General features: G+C 38.5%; 1 long non-coding RNA gene across 1 annotated transcript; it reads left to right on the top strand.

Moving 5' to 3' along the window:
- Window positions 1-6924: 6924 nt before the first annotated feature.
- On the top strand, window positions 6925-8591 carry LOC104239436 (uncharacterized). Its single transcript, XR_714134.2, has 3 exons — window positions 6925-7136; window positions 7244-7313; window positions 8052-8591. It is a non-coding gene; the product is annotated as an uncharacterized lncRNA (long non-coding RNA).
- The last annotated feature ends 6706 nt before the right edge of the window (window positions 8592-15297 follow it).

Here is a 15297-nt window from a genome sequence, read left to right as displayed (position 1 = left end):
GCAAATGCGAGGTCAATCATCGCATTTGCAAGCCACCTATTGCATTGGGAAGAGTGGCTGGGAAGGCCAGGTTTCGCATTTGCGAACCAAACTTCGCTTTTGCAAAGTGGGTGTTGGGTAGACAATGATTGCAAATGCGATCACTGGTCGCATTTGCGAAGGCAACAGAAATGTGACATGTTCACATTTGCAGGTCGCATTTGCGACATCTGCAGCTGTGTAAAAGTGACTTAAACGGTATTTTTCTCCTATTCTTAAAATTTTCAAAACCTAAAACATAAGAGGCGATTTGCTGAAGAAATTTTCTTCCCCAAATCATTGGTAAGTAGTTCTAAACTAGTTTCTTTCAATCTTTCACTACATTTTACAAGATTTCAACCTTAAATTTAAGGTTTTCATGGTGGAATTGAAGATTTTTTGGTAGAAACTACAGATTTCGAAAATTGGGGATTTAGACCTCAATTTCAAGTCATATTCCAAAACTAATTATATATCCGGGCTTGGGGTGAATGGGTAATCGAATTTTGGTCCGAATTTCAGGTTTTGATCAAGCGGGCTCGGGTGTTGACTTTTTCAATAATGGCCTAAATTGAATCCTTCGCTATCGTGGGTAGTTCCTAAGTCTTAAATTGATTCATTTGGTTGGTAATATGCTAGATTCTACTGGTTTGTAGGCCGTTTGAGAGGAAAAGCATGGTTGAGCATTGAGTTTGGTCATTGGAGTGAGGTAAGTGTAACGACTCGGCCGGTCACGAGTTACCACTCCGTATTGCTTTGTTTATCTATATTATGTATTGTTGGGTTGGCTGTCTAGGGTTCGGAAAGGTTTTGGTAAGGTTTGAGACACTTAGTCTCTTTTGAGTAAGCTTAAGTTGGAAAAGTCCACCAGATGTTGACTTATGTGAAAAAAGGCTTCGGGAGGTGATTTGAGACTTAGGAGCATGATCGGAATGTGTTTTGGAGGTCCGGAGTAGATTTAGGCTTGAATTAGCGAAATTGAAATTTTGGCGTTTTCTGGTTGTTAGGTGAGATTTTGATATAGGGGTCAGAATGGAATTCCAGAAGTTGGAGTAGGTCTGTTGTATCATTTTTGACGTGTGTGCAAAATTTCAGGTCATTCGGATGAGGTTTGATAGACGTTTTGATCAAAAGCGGAATTTGGAAGTATTTGGAACTCTTAGGCTTGAATCCAATGCAAATTTGGTCTTTTGATGTTGTTTTAGTGTTTCGAAGATTGGAACCAGTTTGAATGAGGTTATGGGATATGTTGGCATGTTTGGTTGACGTCCTGAGGGCCTCAGGTGAGTTTCGGGTGGTTAAACGGATCAAATTGCGTGGTGAGAAGTTGCAGATTTTGCTTCAGGTCTGTTGCAGACCTTTTATTCTTCGCGATCGTGTATAAGGGGCTGCGATCGTGTAGGCTTAGTTGGGGGATGAGGCAGAGTTACCCTGTGCGATTGTGTGGGTCTGTGAAGTAATGCTTCACGATCGTATGGGCCTTGTTGCGATCACGTAAGGTTAGATGAGGGCAGTTGGCTTTTGTGCTACGCGATCGCGAGCCATTTTCCGCGGTCACGATGAAGGAATTTTAAAAGCTAGGCAGAATGTTTAAAAGGTCATATCCGTGATTTTGGGTCTAAGTTTCACAATTGTTGAGCGATTTTAGAGCTTTTTGAGGAGGATTGAAGAGGGAATCAAGGGGAAACACTTGGAGGTAAGATTTATGGACTCAATACTCAATCCTAATGTGATTTCTACCTAATTTAACATGGAATTTGTGAAATCTAAAGCCTAAAATTTGAAGACCTAAATCTAGGGATTTAAGGGGTCATTTGTGGTCAAATTTTTATGTACTTGATATGTATGAACTCGTGAGAGTGTAAGGATTCTAGATTTGTGATTTTTATTGGAATCCGAGACGTGGCCCCGGGGTCGGGTTTGGCCAATTTCTGGATTTGTGTTGTAATTTGATTATTTTCGAAAGGGCTTTGTTTCCTTAGCATATTTTGATGGTTATATACTGATTTTGGTTAGATTTGGAGCATCCGAAGGCCGATTCGAGGGGCAAAGGCATTGCGGGCTAGAGTTTGGACTGGATAGAGGTAAGTAATGATTGTAAATGGTGTCCTGACGATATGAAACCCCGGATTTCACATCTTTGTGCTACTTTGAGGTGACGCACACGTTAAATGATGAGCGTGGGGTCGTGCACCGTTGGGGATTGTGACTTAGTCCATCCCGTATGACTGTTTAACTGCGTATTTGATTGAAAACTATTTGCTATCACCTTGTTTTGGACTGAATGCCATATTTGGGCCACGTGCCAACTGTTTTGGACACTTAGGGGATTTTTACTACTATTCATCACTATTTTGACTTCATATCTGTACTCAGTCATGCTGTATTCTACTATTTTCATAACTCAACCATATTTACTCTACTTTGACATTTTAAATGATATTTTGGGCTGAACATCATATTTTACTGTGCCTGAGTGGCTTGAGAGATTTTTGACTGAGTGAGGTCGGGGGCCTGTATTGTGAGGATATTATGGGATCGGGCTGCGCCGCAGCAGTGTGGTACTGATTCATGGTTATGAGGCTGATGGCCTGATTTGTTACGCCACAAGGTAGCTTGTTATAAGGTCGAGTGCCTGTTTGATTATTCCACGAGATGCCTTGATATTGCGCTTGGGCTATAAGGAGCCCCTCCCGGATTCTGTACACCCCTAGTGAGCGCGGGTACCCAGTGTAAGATGTAAGATAGCCCGAAGGGCTGATACGAGTGATTGTGAGATAGCCCGAGGGGCTGATTCTGTTGGTATTTTGCCCGAGTGGCTAATTTTATGTATCTATCTTTTTTCCCTATTTTTCATTCACTTGTTTAAACTTCTAAAAGATGTTTTAAAGAGGTTTTTACTGAACTAAGGTGTTTCTACGAGCTTTTACTGTTTTATTGCATTGTTCTAGTTTTATACTGCCTCGTGGTAGCATTTTGCTGTGTTTTACATGTTTTCTTATCGCCCAGCTGCCTTTACTTTTATTACTTACTGAGTTGGCATACTCACATTACTCCTTGTACCCTGTGTGCAGATCCAGGAGTCTCGGGTCACGCTAGCGAGAGCTGATTGCTTCCAGCAGGCTATTTGGAGTTCACTAGGTAGTTGCTCGGCGTTTGCAGCCTAGTGCTTCTCCTTCCTATCCTTATTTTCATTTGTACTAGATTTGTATTATATTATGTAGTCTCTTCATACTCTTAGACGGATGTTTAGATGCTCATAACTGGTGACACCTCTATGTCGGGCTGTGTTGTCTCCGCATTGTCTATTATACTCTCCATTTTGGGATTTATAGTTTATTTATGACTTAAAATGAATTATTTAAACTGTCTTAATTGATTTGGGAGTTTGTGTCGGCTGGCCTTGTTTCACAAGAGGCGCCATCACGACCGGGTCCGGTTTAGGGTCATCACAGTAAGTGTCGTGGTTAACCTTTGCTTGAGGGATTAGGCCTTATTTGCCTATTTGCTACATGTTTGAATGTTAGGTACAACGTATAGGTGAGGTGACGAGTACCTATGCATTGTTGTTGCGTTATAGCATGCGAGTGGGTCTTATTCTCGTAATTGTTGCTTTCTTTGATCATATTATCCATGCTTAGACTAGCTACTCGTTATGTTGAGCATTCTTATCATGTTTACAGACCTTGGTATTGATTGAGTATTGGCTCAAAGTTGAGGTTGGTATAGTGGAACCAAATGTTGAAGTAAGACTTGTTATTGCCATTTCTATCACCCTATTATTATTGTTCATTGTTTTAGTGAGGGAGAGTGTCAATGCACGAAGGGGGATGTCGTGCCATGTTTTGTGAGTGATAATGCACGACGGGTGATGCCATGCCATATTGTGAGTGTTAATGCACGAATGGTGATTCCGTGCCATGTTATGAGAGAGTTAATGCATGAAGGGTGATGCTGTGCCGTTTCTATTGTTACATATGGTGAGGTTGAGCGTAAAAGCACGAAGGGTGATGCCGTACATTTTTCTTTACCGTATTTACTTGTTTCTGTCTGTCTAAGGTATATTAATTGAGCAAGATCTTATTACTGTTGTGATCCTTTATCTTGTGATCCCCTCAGTATGTCCCCTTCCCAATATTTCTTGTCTTGTTTCTTTCATTGTTGTTATTGGTATAAATATATATTGTTATACTGCACAGGTTATTTGTGGATGTCTTATCCTAGCCTCGTCACTACTTGGTCGAGGTTAGGCTCGACACTTACCAGTACATGGGGTCGGTTGTACTGATACTGCACTCTGCAATTTCTTTGCAGATTTCGGTACTAGTTCGAGCTGATTCTGAGGTTAGCTGCTGGCTTCACTTGATCAGAGACCTAAGGTAGACCTGTTGGTGTCAGCATGATCTGGCATCCCCTTCTATACATCCTCTTTACTGTTTCTTTTGTTTTGAAGACAGTTGTATTTCTTTCAGACATTTACTTGTAGTTAAATCATAGAAGTTCGTGAATTGTGACTCCAGATCCGGGTAGTTGTGTATAAACATTAAGACTGTTATGGATTTTCGCATTCTTTTAACTTGTTATGGTTTAATTGTTATTAATCACTTAAAGGTTTAAGAATTGGCATAATGTTTCTTAAATGTTGGCTTGCCTAGCAAGTGAAATGTTAGGCACCATCACTGTCCCGCCGCTTGAAAATTCCCGATCGTGACAGAGATGCTGCTAATTATTTTTCTGTGTTATCTTATTCTACAAAGCCTTGCAGTAATCATGTAAGCTAGATTGAAATAACTGCTTCAAAGGATATAAAAAAACAATAGACTTGTTTTAAGTTTCTGTTACTCGAAACGTGTCCAGTATATGATAAGTTTTAGAATTTTAATTTGAAGTTGGGAATACCTACAAGGGTGTCGTTAAGTTTTCGACGGCAGATTAATATGTTTGGCTTGTATTGTTAATTTTATTTATTTTAAATGCCTTTAGACCATTAAAATGCTAGCAAAAGTTTAAAAGGGATACAGCCTACTGTTTGTGTGATATTTTACACGATCTGATTTCTGAAGTTTTTGTCATGATTAGTTGAAATCTCATATCTGATCATAATTGAAGAATCAGATCTATTTTGGTATAATGAAATTAGTTGTTTATTACATGAAAAAGTTTAGCCATTACTTTAAGTAGTTTTTGTTGTAATAAGATTTATTTTATGTGAATTACTTACGGATCGTGAAGGCATTCGCTTATACTTTACGTGCCCGTTTTGAAACTAATCAATATTTGATTAAGTTGATTATTTAAAGAAATCCCTATAAGATATTATTTTTGAGCTTTCTTTTATGTGATGTATTTAGGAGTAGCCACATCATCTTGAATACTTGATATAAAAGAAATTAAGTTATTTAATCACATGAAGTTTGGTGATTAAAATTAAAAATATTATAATGACATCTATTTAGTCCACTTATCTTATTAAAATGGTAGCCCGGCCCTACAGGGAGATAACCATTTTGGTGAGATTTATTGGAATGAGATAGTAAACTTTTAAGTTGAAAATTATCTTATGCCCATAGGTAAGAATTAATTTTTATATGTTTTGCTTTACTAGTCCAATAAAGTAAAGTAAATTCTATGCATGGGTTGCAACCTCTGCACACATGAGGGTCTAGAATTTACTTAGAATCGGTATTTTACGCGATTCACCTTTGATGGATTGTACTTCATATCCTTGTTTTGCACTCTTTACAGCTTTTCCTATGGCTATTTTTAATGATAATACTTGAATTCCAATGCTTTCTGGTGACAATTATACTAAATGGAAGGAGAAAGTCCTTCTAATTTTAGGGTGCTCGGATCTAGACCTGGCACTCTGTGTGGATGAACCACCTCTTCCCACAGAATCAAGTACGCCAGTGGCTAAGGCTAATTATGAGCAGTGAGAGCGATCTAGTCGCTTAAGTTTGATGCTCATAAAAGCCCACATAAGTTAAAGCATTAGGAGTTCTATCCTTAATAGCGATAAGGTCAAAACGTATATGAAGTCAATTGATGAACAATTCGTAAGCTCTGACAAGGCATTGGCCAATACTCTTATGCAGAGGCTCTCAAGTATGACTTTCGACAGAAGTCGTACAATGTGTGAGCACATTATGGAGACGAGAGACATTGCTGCTAAACTCAAACCCCTTGAGGTTGATATGTCTGAACCATTTCTTGTGTATTTCATTCTCAACTCACTTCCTGCGGAATATGGTCCGTTCAAGATTTCTTACAACACACATAAGGATAAATGGTCAATTAATAAACTCTTGACCATGTGTGTTCAAGAAGAAGAGAGGTTAAAGCATGCGACACCTGAAAGTATTAATATGGTGACTCATGGTAAGAGAAATGCAAATAAAGGCAAAAGTGTTCTCATGAAGAAGAAAAACACTTTTGATAAAGATGCTTGTTGTTTCTATAAGAAGAAGAGACACCGGAAGAAACATTACCTCAAATACAAGAAATGACTTGAGAAGAAAGACAATTTTACCTTTGTATGTTATGAATCTAATTTTACTGAAATTTCTAATAATACATGGTGGATTGATCACTACAAGAAACCTGCCTTTTAGTGGCGATATTTAGTAGCGGCTATATTTATTGCTACAAATGGTATATTTATTGTGGCGACTTACTATGTGGCTACAATATATAAACTTTTAGCGACGACTTTTTCAGGTCGCCTCTAATATGTGCCACTAAATTCTGAATTATTAGTTTCCACTATGACCAAAAATTTGGCTCCAAATGTTAAGTAGGTACTAATAGAGAGTCGCCTCTAAAGGTGTTTTGGGGCGACTGGGTCGCCTGTAATTGTATAAATTGACATAAAAAAAATAAAAAAATTAAATAAAAGACCCTAAAAATACTAAGTCCTAAAAAAGCTCTATACAAAAAAGAAGACCGAAGCTCCATTTTCTTCTTCCCTCTTCTCGATCTCTCTCTGCAAAAGCTCCCTTACTTCTTCAAGTTTCTCAAATTTTAATATTTCACTTTTGTTTAATCACAAAATGTAAACCTATTTTATGAAACCCAAAAGCCCTAACACCATTTGTATTCTAAGATTGTATTCAAATCAGGTAATGTTCTCAAACCCCAAATCCTTTTGGGTGTTAAATATAGTTAGCGAGAGTGACTAATTCATCAATTTTACCTCTAATTTCTTTAACCCATTTGAAATCTACAGGAGTAGAAAGATTTTTCCAACAATATCATCGTGTAAAGCCCTTCTCGGTGTTGACGATCTCTTTCGTTGGGTAAGTTTTTTTTTTTTTTGAAATTCTGAACTTTTTGGTGATTGCATGTTTGGTATTCCTTTCAAAATGCTTGAAATGAGATGTTTTGTGGTATGGATCTGTTATTTTTCCTGATATTTTTCGACAAAATCTCATATGTATCATATATTGGAGCAACAAATCGATGGATGCATTATTGAGCCTCTTTAAAGAAGTTCTTCTCGAGGGGTCATTTGTGCCTAATTCTTTCTATGAAGCAAAGAAAGTTCTTTGTGACCTCGGCTTGGGTACACTAAAATAGATGCATGTTGGAATGATTGTATTTTATATTGGCGTGATTATGCCGATGTCCAAGCATGTCCTAAGTGTGGTAAGTCTAGATGGAAGTGCGAAGAACACGGAGGCAAGAAAGTAGCTCATAAAATCTTGCTGCATTTTCCAATCAAACCAAGGCTTCAAAGATTGTACATGGCAAGAGAAACAACGAAAAAGATGAGGTGGCACAAGGAGGGAAATGTTGATGATGGTGTCTTGCGACATCTATCTGACTCAATAGCATGAAAATTCTTTAATGCACGACATCCCACCTTTTCAACTGATTTAAGAAATGCTCGATTAGGTTTGGCAAGCGACGGGTTCCAACCTTATGGGAACATGAGTTCTAATCGTAGCATTTGGCCAGTCGTACTAGCTACATATAACTTGCACCATGGTATTGCATGAAAAATCCATATTTCATGATGATGCTTCTTATTCCAGGCCCCAAGTGTCCAGGCAATGATATCGATGTATATTTACAACAAACGATTGAAGAGTTGAAAGAATTATGGGACGGGGTGGAGACTTATGATGCACACTCAAAATCTAATTTTCTGATGCGTGTGGCTATCATGTGGACGATCAATGACTTTCCTGCATATGGAAATCTTTCAGGATGGTCAACCAAAGGCAAGCTTGCATGCCCTTGTTGCCATAAAGATATGCAATCGACTTCCTTGCATTGTAAGTTGTATTATATGGGTCATCGTTGCTTCCTTCCCATGGACCATCCATGGCGGAGAAGTAGGACGTTATTTGATAGGAAAGTTGAAATGGGTTGGCTCTATTTCAACAGAAAGATTGGTTTTAGTACGTAATGTGTTAGTATCTCTGATTTTAGTAATGTGTTGGTTCTATTTGCTTAAGTATAAGACTTTTAAGACAAATCTCAGCACATGTAGTTTCTTATCACCATGTGCAACAGACTCAAATGATTTCTAGCATTCTTATAATTAGAGGTTTGCCTGGTGGTTAATCTTCTATGCTTATGTTGGCCCTGAACTTGTGACTTTCTGATTTTAACTGATTTTTTGTTCTGAGCTGTGTGTGGATAATCCTATTTCTACAGTAATAGCAATCACTAACATGAGCACTGTTGTAATTTTCACTATGTCATTATCTGTTGACATTGATCTTTCTTAACATTCTTGGAATCAATTTTAATCCAAGCTAACTGAAGTTCAACCATGTGACATAACAGATAAATGGTGGTTTGACCTGATCTGTTATATTCTTTCCCTTGTATTCTCTTGGTTTCTTCAATTACTGTGTGCATTTCTGCCTATTCTTGTGAGGCTGATATTTGCTCAGAATTTGTCTGAACATGTTATATCTTAGATGTTTCATGTTAAGACTCCCATTGCTATACCTCTCTTTAACCGAGGCCTATTCATAGTATATTCACAAAAATTACAAGCACAAGGCTTTGAGTAATTTATGAGAATCCATTCTCATGATCATTGTTAAGCACACAAAAAGCAAATGATAGCTTATGCATTTGATATCATATCATATCAGAGAGCTTTAAATGTTTGAGCTTTTTGTTCTTAATTCTGAAATTTGGAACTCTCCCTTTGTCCATGTTTATTAGCCCTCTCACATGTGTAGGGATATCAGTAAAGGTGGTGTAGACCTTAGTAGTCTGTGGTATGTGACTTAGAGCCGCGAGATGGTTTGCTACCTTGTTTGCTTTTCTGTAGCAGTGCTAGATGGTAGTCCATACCCCTCCATGTTCTATCTTAGATGTTTCATGTTAAGACTCCCATGTATGAGCTTCTATTTGGTGTGTGTATCTGCCTGGACTTATGTGTTCTATGTACCCCTCCATGTTATAGGAACTTTCTATTGAGATGGTGTGTGTATTTCCTTTGTGCTGGTAAATGCTACATGTCATTTGCTTTTGTTTAGTCAAACTATGCATTACTAGTCTAGTGCTGGATCAGGTTCACATTCCATGTGATTTGATTGAGAAGGATGGACAGCAAAACTACTGCTTCCAGCTGATGCATTACAAGTCCATGGAAATGGAAGAGCTCTAAGTCCTTGTCCTTCTGCCTCTAGCTGCCAATATAAGAAAACAAACTCTTCATTACTATAAATGTATATACAGACTCCACAAAGCAGCATATATATATATGTATATATATATATATATATATATATATATATATATATATTTCTCAAGTTTGAATGAATACTGACGATAGTTCCAAAGAAACCTTAATCTTCAGTTGCTTGTTCACATCACCAATTTGACGCTCCTGACAACATAATGCATTATCATCTCAAAATAGATTATTACACTGTAGTTCTCCATTTTTTTATTATCTCTGCTAACTCATAAATCCTATTTATCTCTATGAACTGGTATATATGGTGATAATACCAATTACCAATTATCATGTATCAGGATTTACGCTTAGCTATCATTCCTTTAGAATTCTATTGAAACTGCCTCTGCTAATATACCCTGCCCCGCCCCGCTCCGCTCCGCCCTACCCTATTTACATCCCTACCCGGTGACGAAGCTTGTACCGGTAGCCAATTCCAGGAACAAATTAATCCAGCTAGAGTTGCCCAATCGAAGTTTCAAGAACCCATGTGTTCAAGATTGATCTTATCATCTTGTTGAAAATTCCTAACAGAGTTCACTTTTGGTAAAAACAATTGGGAGAAATCCACTCTTGCCCAATCGAAGTTTCTTCATAGATTGCCTTACCTTTAGAAAGTCAAAAATAAAATTATTATTTAATAAAGTTAAGGAACACTAAAGTTAATGTGATTACAAATTTACCCCTTTCTGTTAGAGCAAAGACCCGTTCAGTTTCAAACTAATTGAATTCAAATGTCATTAAAGAAAAGTATCTGCCTTTACGAAGAGAAGACTTCACCCAACCTGCTGGGTTTGCTTGTACTTTTTCTCTTATTTTGTTGTTAATTCTAGTAACTCTTGTTCCAACTAAAAGTGACATCTAAGATTCATGCAACTCTTGCTTTGGGGTCTAGACAACTGTTGCAATTGTTAAGTTGCTTTTTAGTACACAAACTTTGGTCGCAATTTTCGGCTTTTCTTTGATATAGATTGAAAATTCTTAGAATTTTGATATTAGTTGGATATAACAAATCTCATTATATTCCTTATATATATTCCTTTTGTCTAGCAGAGACAATGCACTTAAACAGTGGTTCAAGGATGGTGTCGAGGCACTTAATATTTTGTCTTTTTTGGGATATGTATATGCATATAATTACAATGCACAATGAAGTGTCAGGTAGTATATATGTTATTGACTTTTTAATAATGATAATATTTGTAATATCCAGCTTGAGAAATTCTTTTGGTGTTTGTCAAGCATTATTGGTTGCTTTAATATTGATAGTCGATTGATATGAATATCTCTATATGAAATTTTAGAGAATTATGTTCCTACTGGCATGAAAATGTATATAATTTTGATCTTTATAATTGCTGAGAAAATAACTTTTAGTAGCGACATAGTTTTGTCAAAAAATTAGTAACTGTTGCGATAGATAAGTTTCCACAGAAGGTCAATTTCTTTTGCAGCGACTTTAGTCGCTATAGAAAACATTGTGTCTTTTATGGTTAAACCTTTTTTGGCCACTTTAGTCACTACTTAATGGTAATTATAGTGGCGACATAATCTTGCCAATGAATATAAATATTTTTTGTGGCAATTTTAGTCGCTACTAAAGAACATTTATAATGGCGACATAATCTTGCCATTGAACATAAATATATTTTGTGGCGACAGTAGTCACTGCTAAAGGTGAATATATAGTGGCGACCCATCTAATATTTGTTCTTATGGAACAATGCTTGGTAGCGTTTTTTCTAACCTTTTGTGGAAATTCTGTCGCCACAAAATATTAATGTTGCCACAAATAACCTTCAGTTACAGTTTTTCTTGTGGCAATACAAAAGTCGCTGCTAATACTTTTTAGAAGTGACTCCTAGGGATTTTGTGGCGACTTTAGCTGCCACAATAAGGGTGATTTCATGTAGTGGATTCTGGTGCTACAATTCACATTGCCAAAATTATGCAGGGCTTTCTAACTCAGAGGAAGCCGAGAGAAAGTGAACAATACATCTATTCTGGAAATAGGACGCGTTTACGTGTGGAAGGCATGGGGCCTTATAGGCTCATTTTGAAAGATGGTTTTCACTTAGATTTAGAAAATACTTTTTATGTTCCAGACTATTCTAGAAATTTAATTTCTCTTTCAAGACTATCTATTAGTGGATATGATTTGAATTTTCATTACCCTTCTGTGAAAATTTTGAAAGATAATAAAGTTATTAGTTTTTGAATTTTGAATGGAAATTTATATAAACATGAGCTAGACCAAACATTTGAATGCAATGTTTTAACCTTGCATGACAATGAAATTGGCATTAAGCGATGTATTATTAATGAGAACTCATCAAGTCTTTGGCATAAAAGATTGTGATACATCTCTATCGAAAGATTCAAAAGGTTGGTTAATGGTGGGAGGAGTGTCTCTCAGTCTGTGCCTCTCCAGATACGGAATGTATTTTGGGATTGAGTCCGAAGAGATCTGTCGAGAGGGCTCGTACTCACTCCCCGACATGTCAATGGCTCTGTTAGCAGCTTTTATGGCCTTTCTCATGTTTTTGATGTTTTGCCTAGCTTGGGGAGTGAGTTTGACCATTTTCTGTTTCCCTCCTCGGGAGGATTCTCCTCGGTCTGGTTGTTTAGAGCCTTTCCCTCGTTGTTTCACCATTGTCTACATACACAATTCAGTTGAACTTGTTAGAATCAATTTCATTAGTTGAAAGCAGTGTTGCAGCAAGTAAGCAGAAAATTGCAGAAAACACCCAGTGCGGACCACACAAAATGGAGTGCGGCTGCACAGGGGTTTGTGCGGACCGCACAAAATTGACCGCGGTTTGCACAAGGGTGGGGTTCAGAATACCCACCCTCTGTATCTTGACAGTGCGGACCACACAAAGTAGTAGTGCGGCCGCACAGGGGCCAGTGCGAACCGCACAAAATGTAGTGTGACCGCACTGCCCAATGTTTAGCTTCCCAGAAGTTCTTTAGTGCGGTCCGTACAAAATGGTACTGCGGACCACACTGGGGCACCGCGGACCGCACAAAAATGACCGCGGTCCGCACTAAGTGCCAAGTTTTGGCACTGAGTTAGGGTTCATGGGATTTTTGCTTTTAAGTCCAAATTTTCACCTAATGAGTGTCCCTAAGTGATTGCCCAGTCCATTACACTAACTAAGTATGTAGGAATCAAAAATCTAACTAATCTAACCTAGCAATTGAGAAAATACGGGGAGAAGTAGAACTAAAAGCTAAGAAAAATGAAAATTAAATGAAATTAACAAAATTACACAAGTAAAAGGAAGATTATGGTACCAGATTATGAGATGAAGTGAAGTCAATCAATGCTAAGCAAGTAATTACGATCAAATGCAGGGGATAAACAGTGATTATAAGCTCTTAGAGTCAAATTTGCGAAAAGAGTAAAAGGGGAACCTCAGGGTCTATTTATAGAAAAAACCTCTGGGTCCCATTCTCACCAACCAGTGTGGACCGCACAAAATGGACTGCGGTCCGCACTACACAGCTCTGTACAAACTTGAGGAGGCAATGCTCTGCGGTCCACACAAAGTGGACTACAGCTGCAGAGGTCCAGTGCGGACCACACAACATGTAGTGTGGTCGCACTAGCAAACTTCAAAGAGGTCTCAATTCACCCTTCACCAGTACGGACCGCACAAAATATAGTGCAGCCGCACTGGTAACTTCAGAGACTGTGCATTTTTCCACCATGTCTTACACTGCATCAACACAACCCTGCAACATCTCACAACCAGTTAGCCCAAAAATCAATCCTATACTACAAAGAAAATCAAAGGAAACAAGAAGAAAAATACATGGGTTGCCTCCCAAGAAGCACCTGATTTAACGTCGTGGCACGACGCAGGTTACCATCACAACATTTGAAATGAAGAAGTGCCACCACGTGGTTGTCATAAATTTTCCCAAGATAATGCTTGACCCGACGCCCATTAACTCTGAAGACTTCACCATTTTTGTTCTTTAAATCAAGAGCACCAAAAGGGGTCACAACCACAACTTCAAACGGTCCACTCCATTTTGATTTAAGCTTTCCCGGAAACAGACATAACCGGGAGTTGAACAAGAGAACCAAATCACTTACTTTAAACTCCTTTCCACGAGCATATTTATCATGAAGGTACTTCATCTTATCCTTATATAAGGACGAACTGGAGTAGGCATGGAATCTGAATTCTTCAAGTTCATTGAGCTGCTCCACACGAAGATTGGTTGTAACATCCTACTCAAGATTTAGCTTCTTCAAAGACCACATGGCCTTGTGCTCTAACTCAACCAGTAGATGGCAAGCTTTCCCAAACACCAACCGATACAGAGACATACCAATCAGAGTTTTGTAATCCGTCTGATAAGCCCATAGAGCGTTATCCAACTTCTTCGACCAATCGGCCCTATTAGCATTGACCATCTTTGACAATATACTTTTGATTTTCATGTTGGAGACTTCCACTTGACCACTTGCTTGAGGATGATAGGGGTAGAAACTTTGTGATTGACACCATACTTAGAAAGCAACGTGTCGAAAGATTTATTGCAAAAATGAGACCCCCATCACTAATAATCGCACGAGGAGTACCAAACCTTGTAAAAATGCTTTTCTTGAGAAATGCAACAACACTCCGGGCTCCATTGTTGGGCAAAGCCACGGCTTCAACCCACTTTGAGACATAGTCGACCGCCACAAGAATGTAAGTATTCCCACAAGAGCTAACAAATGGACCCATGAAATCGATGCCCCATACATCAAAGATATCCACTTCAAGAATGGTATTGAGAGGTATCTCATCCTTTTTAGAAATTCCACCCGCTCTTTGGCATTCGTTACACCTCTTCACAAAATCACCCGCATCTTTGAACAAGGTTGGCCAATAGAATCCACAACTAAGAACTTTCGAGGCGGTCCTCACCCCACCGTGATGGCTACCATAGGGTGAAGAATGGCAAGCCTCTAAGATACTCAATTGTTCTTCCTCTGGGACACATCTACGAATCACACCATCCGTGCAAATCTTGAACAAGTATGGCTCATTCCAATAGAAATCCAAACTATCCTGCTTGAGCTTCTTCCTTTGGTTAGAAGAGAGCTCACACGAGATTACTCCGGTCACAAGGTAATTGGCAACATCGGCAAACCATGGCATATTATTCATTGACACCGCAAGGAGTTGTTCGTCGGGAAATGAATCATTGATCTCAAGGCCATCACAAGGCCTCCCCTTCTCCTACAAACAGGACAAGTGGTACGCCACTTGGTTCTCACTACCTTTCCGGTCCACAATTTCTATATCAAACTCTTGAAGTAGTAACACCCATCACATCAATCTTGCCTTGGAGTCTTTCTTTGTCATCAAGTACCTAAGGGCGGCATGATAGGTGTGCACTATGACCTTGGCCCCCATAAGATACGGTCGGAACTTTTCCATTGCAAACACTATGGCCAACAACTCTTTTTCGGTAACCGTGTAGTTCCTTTGAGCCTCATTCATGGTCTTGCTTGTGTAGTACACCGGATAAAACATCTTGTTAACCTTTTGACCCAAGATAGCCCCAACCGC

Source organism: Nicotiana sylvestris, chromosome 6 (genome assembly GCF_000393655.2).
Source record: "Nicotiana sylvestris chromosome 6, ASM39365v2, whole genome shotgun sequence".
Taxonomy (NCBI): domain Eukaryota; kingdom Viridiplantae; phylum Streptophyta; class Magnoliopsida; order Solanales; family Solanaceae; genus Nicotiana; species Nicotiana sylvestris.
The sequence above is the reverse complement of the archived record's forward strand: the minus strand, read 5'-3'. Positions and strand labels throughout refer to the sequence as shown.